The sequence below is a fragment of the Ranitomeya variabilis genome, chromosome 3 (genome assembly GCF_051348905.1).
Source record: "Ranitomeya variabilis isolate aRanVar5 chromosome 3, aRanVar5.hap1, whole genome shotgun sequence".
Classification (NCBI taxonomy): domain Eukaryota; kingdom Metazoa; phylum Chordata; class Amphibia; order Anura; family Dendrobatidae; genus Ranitomeya; species Ranitomeya variabilis.
The window spans coordinates 522,447,924-522,472,308 of NC_135234.1; positions in this window are offsets into that span (position 1 = coordinate 522,447,924).

Genomic DNA, 24,385 nt, shown 5'->3' on the forward strand with positions numbered 1-24,385 from the left:
CAGTCAGTCCGAAAAATTGGGAAAACTTTGAAAGTGTCACCAAGTGCAGTCGCAAAAACCATCAAGCGCTACAAAGAAACTGGCTCACATGAGGACCGTCCCAGGAAGGGAAGACCAAGAGTCACGTCTGCTTCTGAGGATAAGTTTATCTGAGTCACCAGCCTCAGAAATCGCAGGTTAACAGCAGCTCAGATTAGAGAGCAGGTCAATGCCACACAGAGTTCTAGCAGCAGACACATCTCTACAACAACTGTTAAGAGGAGACTTTGTGCCTTCATGGTAAAATAGCTGCTAGGAAACCACTGCTAAGGACAGACAACAAGCAGAAGAGACTTGTTTGGGCTAAAGAACACAAGGAATGGACATTAGACCAGTGGAAATCTGTGCTTTGGTCTGATGAGTCCAAATTTGAGATCTTTGGTTCCAACCACCGTGTCTTTGTGCGACGCAGAAAAGGTGAACGGATGGACTCTACATGCCTGGTTCCCACCGTGAAGCATCGAGGAAGAGGTGTGATGGTGTGGGGGTACTTTGCTGGTGACACTGTTGGGTATTTATTCAAAATTGAAGGCATACTGAACCAGCATGGCTACCACAGCATCTTGCAGCCGCATGCTGTTCCGTCCGGTTTGCATTTAGTTGGACCATCATTTATTTTTCAACAGGACAATGACCCCAAACACACCTCCAGGCTGTGTAAGGGCTATTTGACCAAGAAGGAGAGTGATGGGGTGCTACGCCAGATGACCTGGTCTCCACAGTCACCAGACCTGAACCAATCAAGATGGTTTGGGGTGAGCTGGACCGCAGAGTGAAGGCAAAAGGGCCAACAAGTGCTAAGCATCTCTGGGAACTCCTTCAAGATTGTTGGAAGACCATTTCCGGTGACTACCTCTTGAAGCTCATCAAGGGAATGCCAAGAGTGTGCAAAGCAGTCATCAAAGCAAAAGGTGGCTACTTTGAATTACCTAGAATATAAGACATATTTTCAGTTGCTTCACACTTTTTGTTAAGTATATAATTCCACATAGTTTTGATGCCTTCAGTGTGAATTTACAATTTTCATAGTCATAAAAATACAGAAAAATCTTTAAATGAGAAGGTGTGTGCAAACTTTTGGTCTGTACTGTATATATATATATATATATATATATATATATATATATAATACACAATTATAGGATATTTGCATACTGATAAAGCAATTAATTTTAGAAATATCATAATCTATATATTTTTAGACCACTCAAACAATATTGCAATGAGGAGGGTGAGGCTTGAATAAAGAAACAGCTGCATGATAGTTTTAAAGATTTAATTTTTCATAGTAGAAATAGTTATTGAAGGGAATACACTAACACAATCTATCATACCAGTGGCAGACATATCATTGGTGCAACCTGTGCAGTGGCAAAAGGGCCCAAGAGGTAAGGAGGCCAGTTCTACCTCCAAAGCAGGTGGAATTTTGCATTATGATGAGCTATTGGATTGCAATGGCCAAGTATTGTTCTTGTGTCCATAATATACATTTTAGACTTTATTTTACACATACCGGGTTTTTTGCGGCCTATTATTGTGGGCCTTTTTGTGGGCCGTATCGCCTCAATTTTCACAATCTGCCACAATAACAGACTGCAAAAAAACTGCGGATCGACTTTTTTGGGTTTCCAAAAAGTATTGAAAAAAAAACGGCGTTCCACAAAACTGGGAGTCACGGTGCACCGCAAAAACAAGCTTCTGTTGTTTTTGCGGCCCATTGATTTTCATGTCCGGAAGTCATGAAAAAGATTGAGCAGATCTTTTTTCACAGGCTGTAAATACGGCATTCACGGCCATACGGCGCACATCGCACCGTGAAATTATTGCGCGCCAATTTTGCGGCCCCATACAAATCTATTGGTGCCTCAAAAACGAGCCGCAAAACCACGGTATGTATAAAAGAAGCCTTACGGGTAGTGAAAGTTAAATTAGTACAAGAGTGCACTATTGTAGATATGTAGCAATCTAACTGCTGTACACGGTGCTGATTAAATTCAGTTCCTTTGAACTACTGACAGGGAGCAATGTGGTCCAAAAGACAGGATCCTAACCATTGGGTTTTTAATGGGATGTATGTTCAATGTATAGAAACATTTTACTATATACACTCACTGGCCACTTTATTAGGTACACCTGTCCAACTTCTTGTTAACACTTAATTTCTAATCAGCCAATCACATGGCGGCAACTCAGTGCATTTAGGCATGTAGACATGGTCAAGACAATCTCCTGCAGTTCAAACCGAGCATCAGTATGGGGAAGAAAGGTGATTTGAGTGCCTTTGAACGTGGCATGGTTGTTGGTGCCAGAAGGGCTGGTCTGAGTATTTCAGAAACTGCTGATCTACTGGGATTTTCACGCACAACCATCTCTAGGGTTTACAGAGAATGGTCCGAAAAAGAAAAAAAATCCAGTGAGCGGCAGTTCTGTGGGCGGAAATGCCTTGTTGATGCCAGAGGTCAGAGGAGAATGGGCAGACTGGTTCGAGCTGATAGAAAGGCAACAGTGACTCAAATCGCCACCCGTTACAACCAAGGTAGGCCTAAGAGCATCTCTGAACGCACAGTGCGTCGAACTTTGAGGCAGATGGGCTACAGCAGCAGAAGACCACACCGGGTACCACTCCTTTCAGCTAAGAACAGGAAACTGAGGCTACAATTTGTACAAGCTCATCGAAATTGGACAGTAGAAGATTGGAAAAACGTTGCTTGGTCTGATGAGTCTCGATTTCTGCTGCGACATTCGGATGGTAGGGTCAGAATTTGGCGTAAACAACATGAAAGCATGGATCCATCCTGCCTTGTATGGAGCATCTTTGGGATGTGCAGCCGACAAATCTGCGGCAACTGTGTGATGCCATCATGTCAATATGGACCAAAATCTCTGAGGAATGCTTCCAGCACCTTGTTGAATCTATGCCACGAAGAATTGAGGCAGTTCTGAAGGCAAAAGGGGGTCCAACCCGTTACTAGCATGGTGTACCTAATAAAGTGGCCGGTGAGTGTATACGCATAGTATTATCTTTTTGCTTCGTTCCTGTTGCTGTACCCAATCATTACACTAGATGGTGCCATGCTACATAAGATTTGCTGTAAATTGTACAACTCCCTGTAAATAAATAATACATCAAAGCAAAAATTATCTTTCTCAGTTAGCTCAGTAAGCATCATTAATCTGGAAGTTAGTTAAAATGCTACAATGCATGTAAATTTATCCAAAGCCTTTTCCTAGTGTATACTTATATATTAGTTATACATTAGTCAATTTTACAATGTTCTAAATGGAAACATTTTCAGACATAATATTTTTCGCCAGCAGATGGCACTGTGGTCTGACAAGTTCCCTGTCCTCATGCACTATTGAGGACAAAGTAATCTTCCTGTTCATTAAGGTCATTTTGAAATAAATTAGTGGTAATTTATGATCTACAGTAGGGCTTGTACAGATTTATCGCTTTATACAAATGGCCATAAAACGCCATCCAACATAATCATCAGGCTACAGGTCAGCTTGTATATAGCCTAACCCCACCCATGCATATAAATTGTACAGAACAATCCCCTAATGTCTTAGTAGAATCAACCAGTACATCTATTACATTTAGTAATGTAGTCAAATCATGTGTACGATTTACAGATAAAATGTATAGTTACAGAGACCATATACATTTCTAAATTATGTTTAAAGTCACATTTGGCATTTCCTTTTAATTTTTAAAACAAATAAATAATAAAATTGAAGATAAATGTGAAATGTACCTTAGAACGATTAGGGAATTGCGTAAATTTGAAACAAAAAGGTCTTTTTTTATGCATTCTGCTAATAACAATGCATTTATAAATTCAGCGCTCAAATTTATATATGAAAATAAGGGAAAAAAGGGGGACAAAATGAAAAAAAATCATATTATAGCTAAAGGAAAATGATAAAATATACTATACCCTAAAGAAGAAACTAAGCCAAGTCATTAAGGGGATAACGGGTAAAGGCAGAAGTTCATATTCTGAGTTTTATTCTTATCCCATATCCATTGCCTGTTATCTGATCATCAGTAAGAAAATGTAGTGTCTAATAAAAGCAGACTGCTAAAAAGATTGGCATGGTTTTTATTCCAAACTGTGCAATCGAACATTTCAGCTATTTATTCATTTTTTTACCTGCAAAATGACATCTTATCCTTAGTAAGTACTAAAAGTTTTCTCCTGTACCCATACATAACCATATTTGCCTTTGCTTCCCTCATATAATGCACCGTGGCTGATGTGACAACCCTGCTATACAAATTGGGAACAAAAACTTGGCGATATTGGTGATCAAGAGAGTTGACGTTATACATTTCTGTATCGAGAGCAAAGATTCCAAGCTTAAAGGCCAGCGATCATCAGAAAATTACCTAACGTTTAAATTAGGTTTTTGCCTGAAACGTTTATATACCGGTATATCTATTTGTTTTTGTTGTTTTTTTGCCAATGTTATTTTTTTCATATCACAATTTCCATTAAAAACAAAAAATAGAAATCTTGCAATTTACACACTTGACTACCCTTGAAAGAGCTTAACAGCAAAACGCGTGTCGGGGCACAAGTGGCTGTATGTGGGGTCCCTTCCCCTCAATATGGTAAGGTCTATACCACCTTTAGATTAGATAGGAACTGATTAAGCGTTTTTTTTTCTTGTATTCCAATATTATACTGCATGATATACAGCGAAAAAAAATTAGAATGCCAGAACTGAAGGTTTTTTGGTTGCTGCAAATCCACAATAAGTTGCAAAGTGTTGAATATACCCCCAAAATAGTGTCAATGAAAACATCAGGGTATCATGCAAAAAAAAAGAGTCATCACACAACTGCATCGAACCGAAAAATAAAATTGTTATGTATCTCTGCCATGTATTTTTAGGAAACGTTCATTTGTTTGCTTGTTTTTTTCCAACACCTAATTAAAACTGATACAATATAAAAATTGAGAGTCAGTGGATGCTGAAGTGTTTAATATCGTGTCAAGAATAGCACACCGAGCCGCTGGTCGCATTGTAATTCACATGGGGCCACCTGCGATGACTTTCTGTCATGTATTGTATCTTGCTATCAATCTTTAAGAGACCATATACATTATTGATTCTATCCCTCCTGCTGCAGAACAAGCAGTGAAAACTTCTATTACATATAAAGAATCCCTAAAAGGTTAATGCCAGTGTGATGTGGTCATTGAACAAAAGAAAAACGTAATAATAACCCTTTAGTTTGTGACAGGAGAAAACTTGCAGATTGCAAGATTAACTGTGTATACTTTTTATTTTGTATATCTATGTATTCCTTCCCCAGAAAAATAAAACTGCTAAGACAATCATTTGATGCCATCACAGTGAATGCATTTTACACATCTTGTAGAGCCACATGAATTATTATAAATGATATTGATAAAATCACTCAAGATCTGTTTTATGCAGCAAGAGCAATTATCAGTATGAACTTTCAAGGTATATCCTTTCTGTGACCATGTGTATTATGGCCATATTTGCTGAAGCAAATTATAGCATATGACTGAAAGTTTGGCTTCTTAGGCTACTTTCACACTTGCGTCGGTACGGCTCCGTCACTAATCGTCGGCGCGACGTACCGACACACGTTGTGAAAATTTGGCACAATGTGGGCAGCGGATGCAGTTTTTCAAATGCATCCGCTGCCCATTATAAAGTCCCGGGGAGGAGGGGGCAGAGTTCCAGCCGCGCATGCGCGGTAGGAAATGGCAGACCCGACGTACGAAAAAACGTTACATTGAACTAATTTTTCGTGCCGCCGGTCCGCCAAAACACGACGCATCCAGTGCACGACGGACGCGACGGATGGCCATCCGTCACAATCCGTCGCTAATACAAGTCTATGGAAAAATGCAGGATCCTGCATTCTCAAAAAACAACAGATTGTGACTAGTGTTGAGCATTCCGATACCGCAAGTATCGGGTATCGGCCGATATTTGCGGTATCGGAATTCCGATACCAAGTTCCAATATTTTTGTGATATCGGAAATCGGAATCAGAAGTTCCTAGTGTATGGTTCCCAGGGTCTGGAGGAGAGGAGACTCTCCTTCAGGCCCTGGGATCCATATTCATGTAAAAAATAAAGAATTAAAATAAAAAATATGGATATACTCACCCCTCCGGCGACCCCTGGACCTTACCGATGTAACCGGCAGCCTCCGTTCCTAAGAATGAGGAGTTTAGGACCTGCGATGACGTCGCGGCTTGTGATTGGTCGCGTGAGCGGTCACATGAGCGGTCACGCGACCAATCACAAGCCGCGACGTCATCGAAGGTCCTAAACTCCTCATTCTTTGGAACGGAGGCTGCCAGTTACATCGGTAAAGTCCAGGGGCCGCCGGAGGGGTGAGTATATCCATATTTTTTATTTTAATTCTTTATTTTTTACATGAATATGGATCCCAGGGCCTGAAGGAGAGTTTCCTCTCCTTCAGACCCTGGGAACCATCCAGGATACCTTCCGATACTTGTGTCCCATTGACTTGTATTGGTATCGGGTATCGGTATCGGCGATATCCGATATTTTTTGGATATCGGCCTATACCATCTAATACCGATACCTTTGAGTATCGGAACATATCGCTCAACACTAATTGTGACGGAAGCTGAAAAACGCAAGTGTGAAAGTAGCCTTACCTATAGCTACTATGCACAAAATTGGCATTACTGTACCAGTATTTTGAATCATAAACCATATAGTTTCAGGACAAATTAGAAAATAAAAAAAAAATAGGTTTGCAATATATTCGATGAAATATAATCACTATATAGAGGCCTGGGAAACTATTTTAGAGAAATTTTAATTGAATTGTTTTTCATTTCATTTTTTATTTTTCATTTACTGTTTAAATACAAAAGTAAGTGACTTTTTACATATAAAAATATATTTTAAAAAAACTTCCAATCATTTTGAGGTTACTCATGTACATACGGTAGCTTACTGTTCTATCTCTTCTGACATTCCCACAACATGCTGCCCTGGGATATCTCTGCTTTCTGTTCTGGCCCTCGCTTTTCTCATACTCAGCAAGCGGAGGAATATTGTGCACAATGTGGAGAGGGAGAAAAGCATCTAAAGTTAATCTCACATGTTAGAATAATGTCAGCTGAATCCATCATTTTCAGGGGACAGGCTAACCATTTAGTGTGTATTGGGTATGATTACTCTAGCCGAACAGCAGGTGTTGGTGGAGAGTTGAATTGACGTCTCAGGAGAGATATCAGAAACAGAAATATCTGCTTACTTGCTACACCCCATTTAAAATGTAAGGGGAAGCAGTGATACTCTTGTGGAATCCTTGCAGGATGCAATCACAGTGAGGAAGGACGGCCATCTACTGGACTGGCATAGGCAGGTGGAACCAACTCATACTGGAAGTTTTTCAGGGAGGGCAGCTTCATGTAGTGTTCCTAGTCAGGTGACTCACGGGGCGGAGCCCTGGGGTATAAAAACCTTATGCGCAAAACCCAAAGAGGTTATAGCGCCAAGAGCAGCAGGACAGACGGCACAGACCCACAGTGGTGTAGAGGATGGCGTGATAGGCCTCAGCAGGAAACCTATGCTACCGAAGCACTGGACACCGCCTGCTAAGGGTAAGACCACATCTGAGGAGACCCGGAGGCCAGACTCCACCAGACAAGTGCCAAGTCCTCTTCCTCTCCACTCAGAAACCCAGCTGACATTCAGACTACGAGGACCTGCGAAGAGGCGATGTCACAAGAGGCACAACTGCGATTGCACTGAGATGGCAGGAGTTTACAGTGCCATCACTTCCAGCCTGGACATATGGTACCGGGGTTGATCGGGGTTAGGATTACAGGTTGGGAGGGGACCATTAGGGGCAACTGGAGGCTCAGCACGCACTGTAAGACTACTTCAGAGAGAGACTTGCAGCCTAGTGGTAAAATCTGGTGACCCCCACTATTGCCAGACCACTGGAAAGAGAGCCAGAGCAACTGTGTGGTAATTCCTGTGAACGGGTGTACCAGGGTCGGGCGGAGTACTCCAGCAGTGCATAGTGAAGAACTTCCATTACTAATTGACTCATCGCAGACTCTGGATATTATTGTTTAGTTTATCTTGTTACTATTAATTATGGCCTAGAATTGCTGTAAATTATTGTTGCATATAAACAAAGTTATATCATTCGCTGACTGTTCTCGCCTTACGTTTTCTGAGTGTTGCATTCAGTCTCCTTCATTATAATAACACATGAGCACTTGGACAAGCCAAGTGTGCAGACGTGCAGATGTATGGTGAGGTCTGTAGAGAAAGATATTGGTCAAAAAATCATCTGCTTTGGGAGGAAGGGAAAAAAAATCACACAGAACTCACATGCAGCTTGGGTTTAAAAAAAAATGGATAGACATCAAGTGTTAGATGTTTGAATTTAAAGTGTCTATCAGCTAAATCTTTCTTCTTTTCTACTGAACAACATGGAAATGAACTTAACTCATTATTTTTTCCCCCATCTCCCTCTACCCCAACCACTATATCTATCAATCGTAATCCATACCTTCTTATCTGAGAAATCGGTTGCATTGATGTAATCTTTGACTCTACTCTACTTTTCAAACATCCAAGTCTTTACAGCTTCCTATCTCTTCCAACACGAAAACATCTCATATCTACACTTTTCTTAACTTTTACTCAACAGCTTCTTAGTGCATGCCCTTAACATTTTGCACCAAGACTACTGCAACATCCTTTTCTGTAGCCACCTATCTAACACACTAGCACCATTATGAACTTTGTCGCCTTTTTAATACATCTTGCCACTTCGCTGTTATTACTCTATGCCAATTCTTTCACTTTCTACTCATTTTCATACATAATCTCTTAATATTTCCCTACACAGGCCTGAGGTCCTCACAAGACCTTCTTTTTGATTTTCTTTTGTCTGTTCCTCACACACTTGCCTCCAAGATTTTTCCCATACTTTTCTAACCTCCTTACCTACAGCCTCCTCCTTCCATACCTTGTAGGCTGTAAGGACAGGGTTCTCACTTCCCCATACCAGTCTGTCACCATTAATTCATGTTTATTGAACTTGCTTTCTATTTTATGTATGTAAATCCTCTTTACATGTACAGCATCCTGGAATTAAAGGCGCTGTGTGGGCAATATTGAACTTTTACCAATAGCTTAGTATATTAAGAATTAACTAACAAAAGTATACCTATCGGTGCTTTTTAATATGATGAAAAATAAATGTCAAGTTTTAGGAATCATTTCTGCTGTGGTCGCTGGAGACAACTTTTCTGCACATTGGATATCGGCACTTACTGGGATCCAGCACAGGCTACTCTGTGGCTTTCATATACATTGGAAGGAAATTGCCATCATTCAAAGAGGCAGCAGGACCACTGGGACCTGTGATTAGCTGCAGCGGTCAGGTGATTTCAGCCTCGCATCATTGCTGATAACAACCAATTACATCATTTTCCGCTGTAAAAGAAGACCATGGAGTGATGTGTGCTGGATCCCTCTAAGTGCCGATAGGCGAGTATAGCTTTGTTTGTTATTTCTTAATATAACATGCCACTGTTAAAATTTTAACTTTAATGGTGCTTTTTTAAAAATGGCTAGGAAGAGTAAAAGAAGTGGGCACTATTTAAACTTAACTTTTTGTACCAGTTGGTCTCTTGGATACTCATAAATGAAGTCTGACGTTTTCTAAGACTGACATTTTTATGGCAGTCAAAGTAATGGAAAAAGTTGCAGTTATGTGCTCTAAAATTATTAAAAGGTACAACACATTCTTAACAGCGAGGAGGCAAATGCAGATTTCCTCCTACGTCAAATAATAAATTATAGCCTAATCTACTTTTTTTAAGAATGTGACTTTTTTGTGACTTAGAAAATTTTCAAATGTCTATTTGCAGGATTTTTTAAGGAACTTATGCAAAGATCATCTTCAATTCCCAATTAGTAGTGTTGGGCGAACCCCTGGATGTTCTGGTCCGGCGAGATCAGCCAAGCAATTAAAAAAAGTTCAGTTTGGGTACCAGAACAGTACCCTAACCCAAACCCAAACCTGAACTCAGACCTCATTCAGATGACACGACAGCGCAGGAAACACTGCCTCTGATCGGCGGTAAGATCATTACCGGAGGTCAGAGAGCTGCAGTTCTTATGCTGTCAGATGACAGGGTGAACCAGCAGCTGTGACCACAGATAAAAAGTTTACCTATGGTCACAGGCATCAGCTGATGAGAGTACTTATTAGCTGGTGCCTGAACTATAAATAAATATTTTTATTTTTAAAATGGCATGTGTCCCCCTCTATTTTGGATAGCCAGCACTTTTATTAAACAAAAATACACGCCATTTTACGTTTTATTTAATATATATATATATATATATATATATATATATATATATATATATATATATATATATATATATATATACTCACCTTACGCCCATTCCATTGAAATCCTGGTCTCGTGTAAAAAAAAAAAAAAAAACTAAAAAGCAACCATATTCCTCACCTGTCCAACATACTGTCCAATGCCGTAATCCATGTCTGCAATAAGTGGTTTTCAACCTGTATGGTGCCAAGATGCGACAGTCCAGGCTAAAAACTACAGGAGAATGAGCTGATGCAAGCGCAACATCAGTGACTAGCAGTGACATCATCGAGGTTACCACACGTCACTGAGGATGCATCCTCAGCTCACTTTGCGGAGTCGGGCCACTGAAAAAGTCTCATGGTGCAGCGTTGAGCTCATTGAGTTCACTGCAGTTCACCTTAATAAACTTCTCACAATATTACCCCACCTGCCACCACCAAAGGGCAAGTGAGAAGAGCCGGGCAAAGAGCCAGAATTGGCACATCTAATAGATGCGCCTTTTCTGAAGTGGCTGCAGGCTGTTATTTTTAGACTGGGGAAGGCAATATGCATGGCCCCTTACCATCCTGAGAATGCAAGCCCCCAGATGTCTGCTATAGCTTGGCTGATAGTCAAAAATAGAGGGGACGCCATGCCATTTTTAAAAATTATTTATTTAAACAGTTTAAAAAAATGGTTTGGGGACCCCTGTATTCTTGATAACCAGCCATAATAAAGCTGACAGCTGATGGTTGTAGCTGTCAATTTTGCCAAACTGGCTATCAAAAGCGCAGGCGCCGGCTGATGAATACTCCCATTAGCCGCCACCTGCTCTTGCTGTTATCAGCGACAGCAGACATAGGCTGATTGGAGTAGTACTCCTATCAGCCAATGCCTGTGACAGGAGGTAAACTTTTTACTGCTGGTCACAGCTGCTGGCTCACTCTGTGTGACTGCAGACTTATGAATCCCCCCAGTGCATGCAATGTGTTCTGCAAGGATTCACCAGTCTCTGAGCCGTCCCAGGAGGGTATGTACAGTGAAAAGCAAAAGGGTAACAATATTTTGAACTTTTGATTTTCGGGCTCCATATCTCACCATCAACTACTGCTTTGACAATCATCTTGGCTATCTCATACATAAATTTGACTTGCAACTATTTAGCATATGATTAGTTATGCTGATTCTTGTCATGTCACTGCATTGTTGCTATTTTTCTTCTTGAATGCTACAAAATTCAACCTGTTCTCACGTTTCTTAATAGCTCAGTGTATTATTAGGTTGATTCTCAAGTGAAGGGTCATTGGTTCAAATCAAGGAGCAGCCATGGGGATGATTTCCCAAGAAAAGAGAAACAGCATCATTCAGCTCATTGATAGCAGTCTCTTGGCCAAGAAAATTGCCAAACTGCTTCATCTGAGTTCCATGACAGTTGGAAGAATACAAAATGAAGTCTGTCCATCCATTCAGGAGCTAAAAGGTGGACATCCAGGCAAAATATTGGAGTCAACAAGTCAGCTCATCTCAAGGTCTCTCAGTTCTGGAGCGACAAACACAGCAGTGGAGGTGGCTCGTATGCTTCATAATAGTAAAATCACACACGTCAATGCAAGCACTGTGCAACGCACATTACACAAGTCTTTAATGGTGGCCCCAAAAAAGGTGAAGAAGTGTCAACTTCAACACTGTCATAAGAAGTGTTGGCTCGAGCTTGCAAGCAAGTATGAAAAGTGGATATTTAAAGATGTGAAACGGGTGATTTGGAGACACAAAAATAAGAAATTATATGCAAAAAGCCAAAAATCACCAAAAAAACAAACACATTTTTATTAGAGAACAACACACAATTGTTTAAAAACATTTTAAAAAGTCCACAACATGGACTATGGTCTTACCATCTTACTATCCGACTCTATCTCTGTCTTTAAATTACAGATGGACAGACTGTTATCTAAGGTATTACAGCATGGAATTATCAATAGGAAGGAGGCTGATTTTCTATCAGCAACACATCCTGTGGTACCAACATTTTATATTGCTACTGAAAGTCTACAAATCCATCACAGAACCCCCAGGTAGACTCATCATTTCGGGGATAGGGGGTTTGTATGAAAGGCCTTGCATTTACTTGGACTATTTTTTGCAGCCTATTGTCCATATACTGGGTTCCTACGTGAGATTCATCCCATCTTATCCAGCAGCTGGAGGGCTTGGAACTACCAGAGAATACTATCCTTGCTTCTTTGGATGTGGAGGCATTATATACCAATATAAACCACAATCTAGGTATCACTACAGTCTCACACTTTCTGGACCATCATACTAAGGGGGATAGAAGGCATGATTCGTTTGTTTTGGAACTGTTAAAATTTGCCCTGGTGAAAAATTATTTTGTCTTTGATAGGGCTTCCTATAAGCAAGTGTCTGGGATGGCTATGGGGCAGATGCGCACCCTCATACACCAACATCTTTATGGGATGGCGGGAAGACACCCATGTACATGCACTTTCGCCTTTCCAGTCCCATGTGCTACGTTGGCATAATTTCATCGACGATATTATCAATCTTTGGACGGGTACAGCTGAACAATTGTTGGAATATTAAATTAACATGTTTCTCCACCAGATTTGTGGACTTTCTGGATCTCAAGAATTCTAAACAAGGCAACCATATCATCACGACCTTACACCACAAGACTATTGCCACCAACAACTTATGTTGGCACTACTCGGGGTTCCATCTGGCACATTTACGCAACGGCATCCCAAAAGGACAACTTTTACACTTGATAAGGAATTCTAGCCTGCCATTGGCAGACATTCAGGATGAATCCCAAGAACTTACCAACAGATTTCGGGAATTGGATTATCCATGCAGGATTATTTCTAGGTCCTTTGAGCACTCCTGTTGCAGTACAAGAGAGGAGCTGCTGAAGCCCTGGGTGAGACAACCATTAAGGACTATAAACTTGATCACCCAATTGAACAATCAGTGGGGTGATATATGTCACATGCTTGAAAAGAACTGGGGAATATTACTCAGTGAACCAAGACATAGACCTTTTATCACGGATAGCCCAAAAATGGTGTCAAAAAGGGCAAAAAATCTGAAGAACCATTTGACCAGCAGTCACTATAGATGAGCTAGACACAAACTGAGGACAGGTAACCCTACAAAATGTTCATTCCCATGTGGGGGTTGAACGGTCTGTCCACTTATGGTGTCAGATATTGGTGTCTCACTTTCTTATCTGCCCACATAGGTACAGTAACAATCATACTTCAATTGCCATTCTCGCAATCTTATTTACGCCCTAATTTGTGGGTGTGACAAAGTATATGTGGGACAAACCACACAGGAGTTGCACTGGAGGGTCCAGCAGCATCTATCAAACATTGCCACAGCAAGAAATGACAGACTCAAAGGTAAACAATAAACTTCGGTAGCTTCCCACTTCCTTGACTACCATAATGGGCTTCCAGGGACTCTTGGGGTTATGGGCATAGAAGGTGTTCTGTCTAACATAAGGGGGAGAGGACCACTGATGAACTATCACGACGAGAAGCCAAATGGATCTATGATCTTAAAAGTTTGGCACCAGGGGGTCTTAGTGAGGGACTATTATATACAGGGTTCTATAAAAAAAATAGTCTCTTTGTGGGGTATATATGTATATTTTTGTCTAATTTGTATACTCATCTTTTGCTTGTTCTCAAGACACTGTTAATCCTTGGTATCTTTTCCAGTCACCAGAATACTGAGCACGCCTGCACTTTACAAGATTGTTATGGATGTCTTAGCTTGTATTTATCTAATCACTTTCTACAATCATGCTGTCAGCACAATTTAAAATGCTGTTTTCTACATGTACTCACTACGTATATAAATATATTTTATGACTTATTAGATATATGGCACCATTTCTTTTTAACTGGGAGTTTTCGGGGGGGGGGGGTTCTCCTTCTCCCTGGCCATAGGTTGTGATCCTTGAGCTAGGGGACTTATTATTTGCCTCATGTTCATCCTGTATAATACTTACCCTTCTACTCACTGGACATATTCACCACATGATTGTTGCCATATTTAAAATGACCATATTTGTGTCTCTTGCCTGGAATATGCCCTTTGGGATTAAGATCATCTGTGTATTTGTAGACACATTTCCAGATTGGAGAATTTATGATAGGCTATGTGCCGCATGCTGACACAGCTTTTTGTATCCCATACATTTGAATCCTGTAGAGAAGACAAGTGCAGTTTGCACGTGTTACTCTGACGTGCCAGACATAGGTGCACGGCTGATATATTACACCTATAAACGTATGTGTGAGGTCTTTGAATAGCGCATGCTTGTCTTCTTTAAACCCATCTAGTTGTCAGTTTACATACTGACTTCTGGTTATCGTGTGTCTGACCCATGCGCAATCATCATACTCTGGTCTCAATGATGCCTATAAAGTGTGTGTGATTTTTTGTGATTAGCGCATGCGCTCGCTTTCCTTATACCCAACTGTCAGTCAAAATACTGACTTCCGGTTATCGCGTGGTTGACGCAGACGCAATTTTCGTCTTCTTATCTGAATTATACTCTCGGCACTTCCGGATATGACGCTTTTGGGCGCTTGCGGAGTACTTCTGACAGGATGCTGACTGTGTGGCCATGCTTCCCCTGATCACCGCCGAACTGAATTACTTATTATTTATTCCTGATTATCTAACCTTTTTATTGCTGAACATAGAACTCATAGGTTAACTTACCTTGAGGAAGACACCTTAGGTGTCGATAAGCGTGGGTGCATGTACCTTACACAGCCGGTCTGCTTGCATGTGGGGGTGACTTTACCTGATTTGTGCTTAGTATTCATTATACATCTGTTCCTCCACCCTCTCTCTTTCTCTTCTTCCCTTTTGTATGCCACTGTTTTATGCGCACACATATGGGTTGGAATTTATTTCTTTAGACATAGTACAGCTATTGTGCTGACAGCATGTATATATACCTAGCAGGAAATTTTGAGCTTAGCTCGACTGTTACCATTAAGGTCTGATTAAAAATGGTGGTGCAGTGGCATAGACTTTCAACATGCAAGCTCACTTAATTTCTTTGTATTTATGATTATACAGCTAGTAGGTCTATGAATATTATACGCTATACTATTGATCAAAATTTGTAGTCGAAATTGTGGACTTTTTAAAGTCTTTTGGTGATCCCTGGCTTTTTGCATATACTTTCTTGTTTTTGTTGCTATGTGTCAATTGATATGCTTAAGGTGATCCCAGCTTAGTTATTCAGTGGATGGTGCCCACTTACATTTGTTTACTTGGGTGATTTGGAGCAATGACATGAAGGTGAATAGACTAGGCACTGATATGTGCAAATGGGTCTGAAAGAATCAAGGGAAAAAGGGGCTAATGGAATGAGAAATTGACCAAAATGCCAAGTTCGTTGGAGGAAGCCTGATGATATGGGTTGTTTCACAGCAAAAGGTATTGGATACTTGACACGGATCGATGGTAATCTCAATGATGGGCTACAGGTGAGTTTCCTACAAGATGAGTTACTTTGTACACTCAAGTACTATGGGTATGAGATGGGATGACATAATGTTCCAACATGACAACAGCACAAAGCATACATCGAGATTGGCAAATAAATGGTTCAATGACAATGAAGTAGAGGTGCTGTAATGGCCTCCACAGTTCCCAGACTGTCAGGATTCTGAACAATTTTTATTACCTTTTGTGCATTACTGCTCTTTTCCAAGATGGCGTCTATGGTCTCATGTGCACTGTGTCTTCCTGCTATAAAACTCCACCCCAGCCTTCAGTCTGTGCTAGAGTATTCTGCCTTGCATCCAGCTCCTGCCTCTGGTGACTCCCGGGCTATATACCTGCTCCTGTGAACCTGTGTGGTGATCCTGCTACTCTGCTCTGAGTTCCTGCTGCATACACCAGTTTCCAGTAATCCTCCTTCATCTGCTGCTCGTGTTTACTTCCATCTGCATTTGCTGGACATGTAAGCTGTTGCTGCTCTGCAAAAACCTGAGACTATTACCCAGGCCTCCCTGGTTGAGCTAAAATATTATTTGAACTGCCTTATAAGCATATCTATCTGTGTTTGGACTAAAACGGACTTATTCGTGTCAAGTATCCTCAAGAATAATTGTGCTTCTAGACTTTCTGCGTGATTGCATTTTCCTCTGAAGTTTCCTATAGACTGCTAAGCTGCGTTTAATATTTACACCAAGTGTTGTGGACTTGAGTTTCTCTCTGCACCTGTTTGAATCACCGTGTGATAATATACACTTTACCACTTATAAAACTATGTCCTGTAGTTGTCTTGTTCCACGCAAAGAGTCTCCTGAGTTATCCCCTATAATTATTACACAGACCTCAACCCAATCAAACACTTGTGGGTAGAGTTGAAGAAAAAACTGTATACATTCCCAAGTAAGTTGATCAGTATGCACCAACTTTAGGTAAAGTTTAGAAGAGACCTGAGATCAAAATTTTGCCAACACATGTTTGAATCTGATTGTGAGCCAAATTTGGATTACTAACAAAATAATTAAAATTTAGATCTTTACTGGTAAAACAATAACAATGCTTGGACATGGCAAGAATCTGCATAACTAATCATATACTAAATAGTTGCAAGTCAAATTTAAGTCAAATTTAAATATGAGATATCCAAGATGATTGTCTATAAAATGATGGCAGTCTCAAGTTCAAAGCATAAGTGGATAATGAGATATGGAGCCTGAAAGTCAAAAGGTCAAAACATTGTTACCCTTTTGCTCTGCAAAAGTGACTTCCGCATCACTAGTCACTTCGCCTCGCTCTGTACAAGTGTATGGAGCGAGACCATGCCCACTGGATGGGCTCTGGCCAGGAGCAGGTACAATGCATACATACCCTAAGGTCCCGGCTAAGAAACCGGCAAATCCCCGCGGCACACATTGCGTGCTAGGAGGGGGAATCATAAGTCTGCAGTCACAACAGAGTGACTGCAGATATATCGATTTGGACTGGACAACCCCTTTAAGTAAAATAGGTTAATTGGATTTTTTCAAAAATCTGCAACATCAAAAACTCACCAAATATTAATCAAGGGAATGTAGCCTAAGTGTATCTCTTACAAACAGGTTGCCGCTCGCAGAAAACATTTTACCATACCAGAATGAATATGTCTTTTTAACTTGCTTGCCAGACTCCCTATGTTCCATGACTATACCTTCATGTAGTATTATAGAGTGATTAAAGAGTAACCTGGGAAAAAGCAGAGAAGTTATCTGGTATTGAACGTTAACATCTACAGGGTACAATGACACATACTGAAAGGGAACCAGGCTGGAGATTTACCACTATTAGCTAATTACAGTGTTGCATTTGTCATTTAAAGGGAACCTGTCACCACGTTTTTTCAATATGAGCTAAAAATAGCTTTAAATAGGGCCTGAGCTGTGCTTTATAACTGTGTCTTTACTGTCCCCTGATTCCCCACCTTTGCTGCCAAAATACCTTAGTAAAGTCGCCGTTTTCGCCTGTCAATCACGGCGGTCTGGTCAAATGGGCATTGTGAATTCGCTGTTTCTCCCCCCACCTCTTGCTTTTCCCTAAGTAATTTCTTCCCGGCGTTTGCATAGTGTTTCGCGCCTATACAGTTAAGTCTAATGTCGCGCCTGCGCATTATGCTTTGCCCAGCTGTGGGCATAGCATACAGCTCGTCTCTGCACATGCGCAGCTCTTCTCTGTAACCTGTGTGCCCCGGAAGTCTGGCTATGCAAATGGTGTTGTCCTGGATGCCGGTAAAATTTCCCCATCCAGAACTTCTTGCGTAAGTTTTGTAAGAAAATCGCTTATCTACAAAACACTACGCAAGCGTCGGGAAGAAATTACTTAGGGAAAAGCACAGCTCGGGCCCTATTTAAAGCTATTTTTAGCTCATATTGAAAAAACGGGGTGACAGGTTCCCTTTAACTCTGATTTTTAGCAATCCCAATGTTTACACCGTAATCATGGCCCAGTCATGGCTGTATCTGTGCATTTGTGGAATTTAGGGAGCAGGAAAGAGGTAAGAAAAAGGCACTGCAGAGACATTAATCCACCTCTGTGGACAAAATATCAGCTTGTGGGGCTACACTGGTCTGCACCACCCCTCTCGGACTAGTCCTGCAAATTATAACATGTGGAGCCATATTACTAAAAAGCTGATTTTATTATTAAACTGTAATCTTTGTCTATGCATGCTAATCAGTGCTAAATGTCAAATGCAATACTTTAGTTAATAGGGGTAGATCCCACTGTCGGTTTCCCTTTAGGTTACTCACTTTCCAGTCTGTTTACCAAAATGTTACAGCAACACAAGGGTTTCAAGACAGCTTTATAATATGACCAATCCACATTTATAATTTTACAAGTTTATAGAGGACAAGGTAGAATACATTCACACAACGCTAGCCCATAATAATCTTTTTCTGCCATTTTTCAATATCATTGCATTGCTCCTAAACCCTGATTTTCCGAACTACTGCTTTTGTTCTTTTATCATCAATATACTGCATTTATTAGAAAATAAAAATAAGTACTTATGTTGGACTATTCTCTAAATTCAATCACCTGTGTAACAAAATAGAAACATATTTGCAAAACGGTGTTTGAAAAGGATTTTCAACAAGTACATTTCTGGTACAAGTGTAATAAAGAGGTAGTGATACAGGACGTTATTATGTGGCATATAATGAATACATTCTAAGATAATAATAAGGCATTGCATGTTTGCCACACATCACTAGTAATGCCACAATAATCACAATGTCAACAGTAATGTTGTTCTTTACAATCAATATTGAATTGATTAAAGTATTATTCATAGACCAACACGATCAGCGTGTGACTTTTCTGCATGAACACCATATTTTAATAACTTGCAAAATAATCCATCCACTATTTTCTCTTCTGGTTCTACTAAGTGAACACAGTAAATGTTTGGTAATACTAACAAACTTAAAGCACTTTCATTAGAAAAACGTTGAAAGAGAGCCATAACCAAGTTTAATGAAGCGGTAACATGCAATGTTATACTTTTTTTGTGTAAATCTGTTTTCATGCTATTGGAAACTTGATATAATGTAAAGACCAATATTCAAGCAAGTAGCATTTAAGTATAATAGCCATTTTGTAAAATATATTTATACAACTGAATGCAATCTATGCTTTACATTAGGTTTGCAAGAGTAAGTCACTGAAAACTGTGCAATAAACATTGACAATGTGTTATGTGTGCAAACAAACACTAAATATTACTTCAATAGTGACGGGGTTCTAGCATTAAATGATGCTAGTCTTCAAAAATTCAACAACATTGGCAGAATTAGCAGCTTTGTCAGTGATCATGTAGGTAAACTAAAGAAACATAGATGGATGGATAGATAGATAGATAGATGTACACATGGATAGATAGATAGATAGAGAGATAGATGTACGGATGGATAGATAGATAGATGTATAGATAGATAAACAGATAGATAGATAGATTGATAGATGTATAGATAGATAGACAATAGTGTAGGAAAGATAGAAGGATAGATAGTGTAGGTAAGGAAGGTAGAAAGATGGATAGAAGGATCAATAAATAGATAGATAATAGATAGATAGATAGATAGATAGATAGATAGATAGATAGATAGATAGATAGATATAATAGATAGGTAGATAGACAATAGTGTAGGAAAGATAGATAGATATTAGATAGATAGATAGATAGATAGATAGATAGATAGATAGATAGATAGATAGATAGATAGATAGATAGATAGATAGATAGATAGAAGTGTTGGTAAAGAAGATAGAAAAGATGGATTGATATATACTTCTTTTTTTATTTTAGGAGTATTTACCAACAGTCAACATGTACAAAAAATTATTTTTACTCATGTATAAGATTATATAAATATAAAGATTTAACTTACCAAGAGGTCACCCACTGTATTCGCCATAAATCCACAGCCCTGCCATGAGCTAAGTTTTATGATGTTCTTCCTCAGGATTACAGACAGCAAAAGTAACAGTCTGCAAAGAAGTATCTGTCTTGCTCCTCCATGCACTCCCCTGTCCAGTTGTGTGCAAGGAGCAAGGTGCTGTCAAGCTGTTCTCATACATAGAAAACATGTAGCACCAGCCCATTTCCAGCAGCTGGCAGAAGTCCTTCTAGATACAGCGATGAGCACAGCTTGAGATCTTCTCTAATTAACCAAATATTGTATGACTGCAACCCATCAACAACTAAACCCCAAGCTTCCAATAAAAGAAAAGTACTATTTCATCAGGAAAGAGAAAGCCCTTGTAGGATTGTTCTAGCAGAGCGCTTTCCTCTAGTTCTTCACTGTACCACAATGCCATAGGACTGGCTTTTTACCCTGTTGAAAGAACATGAATATATTATTATCCACACAAAAGAGCAGGTTATTGTTTATGAATTACCAGCCTTTCCCGCAACAAAGGCTATTTTCATAAGAAAACTCAATTTCATTTCAGCTCCAATTTGATTACTAGCTGAAGAAAAGAAGTCTATGCAGAAACCTCAAAGGATTTTTATTCATACTGTTCAATGGGCTTTATTGCTTCCTTTTCAAACCTGACGCAGGAAGCACTTGGAGTAAAAAAAAACACTGACAAAAAATATTGCTCTGCTATTTTGTACCATAACAGAACTGAAGAAGGCCAATGATTTTTCAGTCATTCTCCACTATACTTCAGAACAGTAAAGGCTAGAATTAATGATAGGCCCGTTACAGGAGCCAAGCTTAGATTTCACAATGCATGTCAAATCTAAATGATCACTATACATTGAAAGAACCAAAAGGGCCTGCAGCTGATTGATTCATGGCTTTGAAAAGAAAGACAGGCCTGAGGAGTTTATTGCACCACAATTTACTGGGAATTATCATAAAAAATGACTGTCGGTGGCTCAATATCACAGTGGCATGTCTCCAAAATAACACTCAGAGCTGCAGCCAAGTTTAATGTATCACAGGTGCCGTGGTAGTTGCTTAACATAACTTCTATAAAGTTATATCCTTTGATATTTTCATTCCTTACTAATTATAATAATGCAGATTAAGGTGTTCGTTTGCTAGAATGATGCCCTGAAGTTTTAAATCTCAATAATAGATTTGTTAGTGGAAATATGTATTCACAGGTTTCAAATTTTAAGCAAGATTTCCTTCACCGAAACCATAATTACTGTATACAGTAATTCACGAATATCTTGTTGACAGCCTTCTATTAAAGTAGGGTATTTTCTGCACGTATGGTAGAGGGGATTTCTGACATGCTAAGCCAAACAAGTTCGGGGGATTACTTTATGCTATAATTATATACAGTGGCATATAAAAGTTTGGGCAATAAAGTTTGGGTAATAAATTACTGTTATTGTGAATAGTTAAGCACGTTGAAGATGTAATGATGTCTAAAATGGCTGAAGTTAAAGATGACACATTTCATTTGTATTTTAACCCCTTAGCGACAGAGCCAATTTTGTCCTTAATGACCAAGCCAAATTTTACAATTCTGACAATTGTCTCCTTATGAGGTTAAAGCTCTGGAACGTTTCAACGGATCCCACAGATTCAGATGAGACTGTTTTTTCGTGACATATTGTACTCAGTGGTAAAATTTATTCGCTATGACTTCCATATGTTTATGAAAAAAATGGAAATTTGGCAAAAATTGTGAAAATTTAGAAATTTTCAAGCTTTTAATTTTTGTTAAAATTGTTTTTGTTTAAATTAGAGCGTCATATCACACAAAATAGTTAATAAAAAACATTTCCCACATGTCTTCTTTACATCAGCACAATTTTGGTAACATAATTTTTTTGTTAGGAACTTATGCGTTAAAAGTTGACCTGCGATTTCTCATTTTTCCAAAAAATTTACAAAAGCATTTTTTTTAGGGACCAACTCACATTTGAAGTGAGTTTGGGGGGTAAACATGACAGAAAATACCCCAAAGTGACACCATTATAAAAATGGCACTCCTCAAGGTGCTCAAAACCGCTTTCAAGAAGTTAATTAACCCTTCAGGTGCTTCACAAGAACTAAAGCAATGTGAAAGGAAAAAATGAACATTTTACTTTTTTCACAAATTTACTTTGGAACCAATCTTTTTTTACGCCGATACCCCATATGTGAGAGAAAGCCACTGTTTGGGCGCAAGGCAGGGCTCAGACAGGGGGGCTTGGGGGCGCTAGAACCTTATTTCTCAGTGGCGTTAAAAAGCGGCGCTGAGGAATAAGTATTTTTAACACCTGCACAAATATGGCTTTCAAGGAAGAATCATCAGAAGAAAACCTCTCCTGCCTCCTCACCAAAAATGTCAGCATCAAAAGTATGCACAAGAACATCTAAACAAGACTGATGCATTTTGGAAACAAGTCCTGTGGACCGATGAGGTTAAAATAGAACTCTTTTGCCACAATGATCAAAGATAGGTGTAGAGAGAAAAGGACACAGAATTTCAGGAAAAGAAATCTCGTCAACCATTTAGCATGAGGGTGGATCAATCTTGCTTTGAGGTTGTGTCGCAGCGAATGGTACGACGAACATTTCACAGGTTGAGAGAAGAATGGATTCCATTAAATTTCAACAAATTCTTGATGGAAATATAACACCATCTGTAAAAAAACTGAAATTGAAAAGAGGAAGGCTTCTACAAATGGACAATAATCTTGAACACATGCAAAAATCCACGATACCTCAAAAGGCACAAGCTGAAGGTTTTACAATAGCACTCACAGTCCTCTAATCTGAACATTGTTGCAAATCTGTGGCTAGACCTCAAAATAGCAGTGCATGCAAGAGGACCCAAGAATCTCACAGAACTGGAAGAATTTTCCAAAGAAGATTGGATGAAAATCCCTCAAACAAGAATTGAAAGACTCTTGTCTGGCTACAAAAAGCATTTACAAGCTGCGATACTTTCAAACGGGGGTGCTACTAGGTACTAACCGTGCGGGTGCCCAAACGTTTGCATCTGCCTATTTGCCGTTTTGTCATTTTAAAGTGTAAAAGATGCAATTTGGAGTGTCTGTGTCCTGGAAATGAAATGCACCTCGCACAACATGGTTCTTTACTTTCAAAAAGCTGAACTTAACACTATTGAGGTGGAGGAATCAAACCAACCAAATTATTAAAATAATCCTTTCAAATACAGCACCCCCTGTTATTCTATTGGTTTATTTCTTAGAAGAATCACCTAGTGTGCTCAGTTCAGTTCTGGTGAAGAAACCTCTTCTAGTATGCTAATATTGACAGGACTAAATCATACTAGGCAAGCTTAACTTTATAGTTAATAAAAAATAAACTTTTATTTGATATGCAAAAGAGTTTGATTCGATACTCTCTTGGGGTTGCCTATGCCTTGGTGCACCATCATGCCCTCCTATTTTCATGATAAATCAGTACCTCAAAATGATTGACTTGTCTCGAAGGCCCAGAGCACTTCCAGCAGTGGCCACTGACGGGCCCGGACATGTACTGGCTTAAGTAGGGGGACACGTCTGGCACTGCAGGATCTGAGTCCCTGGACAGGTGTCTTTTGTTACGGATCTGCAACACAGGACTAAGGTAGAAGGGGGAAAACTGACCCTGCACTATGACTAGGCTGAAACCTTACGATGGAGTGGGCGACCCATTCCTTGCAAATAGACCCACCGATGATCCTAGGTTAATCGCAACCAAAGACCTAAAGATAAGGGGAAGGGGTTCTGTAGCGCCCCCACTGTCGCAGGGCCGAGGGGTACCCGGTACCGGGCCTCTGAGTCTCTGTTCTGGGGTTGTCACGGTGGCTAGACCCGGTCCGTGACCCTGCTGAGGGGCGTACAGTAATAGATGTAGATGATGGTAGTGGTGGTGGTGGTGCGGTGCAGTAAATAACGATGACACCAGGTTGCAGTCTCTTTACCTC